Here is a 6,000-nt window from a genome sequence, read left to right on the forward strand (position 1 = left end):
AAAAGATCAGCCATGATCTTATTGAATGGTGGAGCAGGCTGGGAAGGGCCGAACGGCCTACTCCTGCTCCTAGTGCTTATGTTTTTACGTGTCCTCTTTTGCAGTAGTTCTGAAGAAGTCTCTTTAGGAAGAAACGTAAACTCCGCTTTCTCTCCACTTACGCTGCCAGACCTGCTGAGTTTTTCCAGCAATTTCAGCTTTTGTTTCTGATTTCCAGCATCCGCAGGTTTTGAAATGTGAAATGTGCAGGGTTACAGCTAAGAAGGCGAGGGATTGGCACAAGGTGAATTGTTCTTTGGGAGTATCAAGTAGACAAGATGGACCGAAAGGCTTCCATGTACACCATAATAGATCTGCGACCCAGTGATTTATCTGATGAGGTTTATGGGAAAATGTTGTAAAATGTTGCTTTTGATTGCATTAACCACTACATTTCAAAAGATGTCTAATTGAGTATGGGATTTGTTATATAAATATCAATTTATTTCCTTTATCTGTCAAGAATTAAGGAAGAATGTTCTGCCTAACATGTTACCAACCTGGAATTGTTTCCCAGTTGCGGGCACTCAACTTGTCAAACGCCTTTTTGTAAAATACAATCACAATCCCTTAAACTATATCGTCCTAATACCAGCCTCTTGAGAAACACTTTACTCGCTCTTTTTTTCACATATCCTGCCAAGATTTTCCGCCTTTATGTTGTTTAGTCAGGCCTAATTTGTAAAAAAAAATACGCGTAGATGACTCAAACATTTCACAGAAGTGTACATGAGCATTCCAAGGTTGGATGAGCCAGAATTAATCCAAATTCAAATTAGCTCTCGACCATTCTTAATGTAGTGATAGCCTTCCTGCCGACGTTTTTAAGGTCACAAGGAACCAAGTTGCAAACAATCAGCTTCCCCTGACCGTAACAGCCAGAACCCAGGGGCTACCACAACAACTGAGACCGCCTTTCAAACCCCAGCCCAGTCTTGTGTTCGCCTGTTATCCCAGCAGGTATGGAGACCTGTCTGGATCTGCACCAGGATTGAGTATTCACTGACATGGCCGGCAGCACAGAGGGAGCCTGCTGTCTACTTAGCGCCTGCCATAAAGGACGTCCCAACTGCTTTGTATGAAGCACACTCTTTGTCTTAGAGCAGGAAACCCAGCAGCCAATTTGCGCACAGTAAGATCCCACATACAGCAACGCGAAAATGACCTGATCATCTGTTCAATGATCATGGCTGAGGGATAAAAAAAAAACTATGGTGATTTGCAATGGGCAGGAGCGGACAAATGTCCCTGTGTAGCTCCGATCCCGGGTAGGCAAGTTGGACTTTGATTGGACAATCACTGGAAGCAGCCCTCTTCGGCAGTGCAGCACCGCCTTAGTACAGCATCATGGTGTCTATCTCGTGCTGCCGTCACCTCTTTGCCGTGTTCCTATGAAGCCTGCAGCACTGATCTCTTTCTGTCATTTCTTTTTAACAGTGTCTTTTTAAAAGAAACATAATTGATGACCATTGGTCCAAAGTTTTAAAATAATTGGGGAAAGAGGTTAAATTAAATTGCAATAAAAACGTGGACACCAAGATTGGACTTTTAAATCCTTTTCATCGTTCGACGAATCCCTCCTTTGGGAATCATGTTGTGCCATAGAGGGAGTGCAAGGAAGGTTCACTGGACTCGTTCGTAAAATAATGAGGTGTAGGAGGAGATGGGGGGCCGGTCGGCCCATGTCATTCAATGAGATCATGGTTGATCTGATAACCTTCCACTCCACTTTCTTGTCTTCATTCATCTTGATTCCCTTACTGATTAAAAATCTATCTCAACCTTGGATATACTTAATGACCCAACCTCAATGGCCCTCTGTACTAAAGCATCTGCAGATTCACTACTGTCTGAGAGAAGAGGTTTCCCCTTATTTCTGTCTTAAATGGCTGACCACTCATTCTGAAGAATAAGCCTTTGGTCCTAAACTCTCCCTCAGGGGAAGCAACCTTCCTGCATCTACCATGCCAAGTCACACTAGAATCTCATATGTTTCAATGAGGTCTCGTTCTCATTCATCTAAACTCCAGTGAGTACAAACTCAATCTCCTTAGCCTCTTCACATACCCGGGATCAACCTCATGAGTATTTTGTAGATTGTCACCAATGCCAGTATATCCTCAATTAGATAAGGGCCCAAAACACTTCCAGCTGTGATCTGACTAATACCTGCTATCGCTTTAACAAGACTTCCCTATTTTGGTATTCCACTTACTTTGAAATAAAAGCCAACCATCAATTTGTCTTTTCTATTGCCTAGGCAAAAGTGGGTACTGCAGATGCTAGAAACCAGAATCTAGATTAGAGTGGTGCTGGAAAAGCACAGCAGGTCAGACAGCATCCAAAGAGCCTGATAGTACATTCACTTTTTCCATCCAAGTCATTAAAATATATTGTAAATAACTGTGGCCCCAGCATTGATCCTGGTGGCACTCCACTTGTGGAAAACCAGAAAAACCTGCACTCACACCTCCCCCCTCACCTCAGTCCAAGGCCCCAAAGGATTCTCCTACATCTGACAGATGCACCTGATGTGGTCTCCTCTACACTGGGGAGACAGGAACGTGCAGATCACTGGGACACCACACTAACCAACTCCATTAGCCTATGGCTGAACACTGTAACTCCCTGTCCCACTCCGCCAAGGTCATGCAGGCTTAGGGCCTCCTCCATCACCAAACCCTCACCACCTAACACCAGGAGGATGAATGCCTCATCTTTCACCTTGGGACCCTCCAACCACACAGGATTAATTTCACTGGTTTCCCTACTTGCTCTCACCTCACCTTATCCCAGTCCCAACCTTCCAACTTGGCACCAATCTCCTGAACAGTCCTACCTTCCATCTTCCTTCCAACCTGTCTGCTCCACCCTCCTCTCTGACTATCACCTTCACTCCCAGCCCCACCCCCTCCCATTTATGTCTCAGCCCTCTTGGTTACTACTCTCATTCCTGATGAAGGACTTATGCCAAAACATTGAGTCTCCCGCTCCTTGGATGCTGCATCGCCAGCTGTGCTTTTCCAGCACCATTCTCTTTGACTCTGGTCTTCAGCATCTGCAGTCCTCACTTTTTCCTGCCATCCTAAAAATGCCCCCTTTCCCCCAACTCTCAGCCTTCTATGAGGTGGTTACCCCAGAAGATTGGAATTGCATTAGCATATACTAATATGCCACCTCCAACTCTATGGCCTGTTTTCCTGTTAAGTCATCATTGTCAGCAATCACATGTTACTGAGAATGACTGCCCAGCTAGAAAATTCCATGTCACCGGTCATGTGTTCTGTGTGTCTTTGCATGGCCAATATTCTTGTGTGTGGTACTTCATCAATTGCTTTCTAGGAATCTTTTGGTTCTTCTTTATGTATCCACCTTGCTACCTTCTCAAATAATGAACTCTAATAAATTTGCCAGGCATGATTTCCCCCTTCATGAAGCCATGCTGTTTCTGCTTGATCATATTTTGTATTGCTAAATGCTCTGCTATTACCATCTTTATACCAGACACTAACACCTTCTGAAAACCAGATGTTAAATGAACTGACTTTTTGTCTTCCTTTTTGAATAACAGTCTTACATTTAGCTTTCTATTCCTTTGGGACTTTTCCAGAATATAAGGATTCTTGAAAGATCACTACCAGTGCATCCCCTATTGTTGTAGCTACTTTCTTTAATATCCTAGGATGCATCCCATCAGGTCCAGGGAAAATAAGAACAAAAGTAAGCCAACCAGCCCCTTCAAACTTATTCCACCATTTAATAGGATCATGGCTGATCTGACATTCCTCATGTCCATTTTCCTGTCCTATCTACAACCATTAACTCTCCCACTGATCAAAAATCTACCTCAGTCTTAAATATACACAAACATTCTGCCCCCAAAGCTCTCGGTGGCCAAGAGTTCCAAAGACTGACAAACATCTGAGAGAAGAAATTCCTCCTTATCTCAGTCTTAAATTAGTACCCATTTATTCTTAGAATATGCCCTCTCTTCCTGGAGTCTCCAATGAGGAGAACAATCCTTGCAGCATTTACCCTGTCAAGCCCCTTAAGAATCCTACATGTTTCAAGAAGATCACCTCTTGTTCTTCTAAAAATGATGTAAAGAATTAAGGAGTAGTGTGGTAAAAGGAATTGATATGTTTGATTAGCTGCAATCATATTATACAACAGAGCAGGCTCAATGGGCAGTTCCTAAGAAGAAGGTATAACCTGGGAAGGTTCGAAGCTTCAGAAAGTTTAAAGCTTGATAGAGCACAAGTTGAATAGGAAGCCTTGCTGTTTCATTTAATATCAATAAAAGTACAAGGAGTTGGAAGAGTGGGAAGATGAAGTGCAGTTTGGTTACAGGGCCAATAAATTGCTTGGACTTCTGATCAGTTGATGAAAAGTAGATCTGAATCAGGGATAAAGACAGGCATTTTATTTCTATAATAGGCAGTATAGTGATCCGTATAACTTCATTATGGATGAACAAGTTTATACAGTAGTATTTCATCTTGCCAGTTCATTGATAAGTGGATATTGTGTACATTTACCCTACAGCCATTTTAATAATGACATACTTCGCATACTTACTGTGCATCAATAATATTTAACTAGAGTGTCTCTGTGAAGTCCTTTATAACTAAACTAGTAGCATTGTGATGCAAGGTATGCAGAATATGCATTCCAAAATTGATGAATTGTATCAAATAGCTTATCCCTTTGGCTGTTCAAAACAAAAGGTGATGACTGCACCTGACTAACTTGTGCTTGCAAAGCTCACTGCGCAGTTCTTAATATTAGACGTGTTTCCACAATTTCTGGACAATATTTGCTTGAATGTATGAATAATCACTTTGCAAACCAATTTAGCATTATCAGCCAGGCTTGCAATATGGTTCACTTTTGTGTACTGAAGTATATATATTAATGTACAGAGCCAGTTCTTTGCAGTGAGACAGAAAGAAAAACAAACATGTACAGACATTGCACCTGTTTCAACTCAACAAAATAACTGGCTACAGTTTAGTTCACAGGGTCAATGCCTTGACTAATCAGAATCACCATTTCTTTTTTAAAACCTAAACAAAGTTTTACAGTTAACTGTCAACCATCATTAATTGGTGCATTCTCTATGGCAACATCCCTAAATAGAATTCACTTGCTAGACAATCACTAATCGCTTCTCTTACAGTATTTGGCATTTCTTGTGAATTGTCCTGTTAAGTGCAAGACAAAAATATATCTTTTTTCAGCATTGATTATCTGGTAGTTTGTGATACTTACATCAATTCAACATATGCCAGGTACAAGTCTGACATTTACCAGCAGCAATCCCGCTGTGCAGAATATTTAAAACAAGTATCAGACTGGGGATTGCAAGTCAAATTTCTCCCTGTACTAAAGAAGCAAGTACATACAATTGGATCAATGACAATGTCCATAAGGGAACATAATGAAAAAGACTGAACAAGTTTCTGCCGGTAGGTAGATAGATAGATAGACAAACAGATGGACGGATGGATAGATAGATAGATGGATAGATAGATAGATAGACAGATACATAGATAGATAGATAGATAGATAGATAGATAGATAGATAGATAGATAGATAGATAGATAGATAGATAGATAGATAGATAGATAGATAGATAGATAGATAGATAGATAGATAGAAGGACGGATGGATGGATGGACGGATAGACAGATAGATAGATAGATAGATAGATAGATAGACAGATAAATAGATAGATAGATAGATAGATAGATAGATAGATAGATAGATAGATAGATAGATAGATAGATAGATAGATAGATACTTTCTGTTGCTTTTATTTCTGTCGATTATTCCTCAACCGATTGAATGTTAGGAAGATGTGACTTCACCTTGAGTTGTCAACGCGATGTGAAACCTAATCAAACCGATCCAGCTTCCTGCATCAGAAAGGAACAGTCCACGCCAGCAACACTGTGAAC

The sequence above is a fragment of the Chiloscyllium plagiosum genome, unplaced genomic scaffold, assembly GCF_037043375.1.
Source record: "Chiloscyllium plagiosum isolate Xiang-an unplaced genomic scaffold, Cpla_swu_hap1 HiC_scaffold_22, whole genome shotgun sequence".
Taxonomy (NCBI): Eukaryota; Metazoa; Chordata; class Chondrichthyes; order Orectolobiformes; family Hemiscylliidae; genus Chiloscyllium; species Chiloscyllium plagiosum.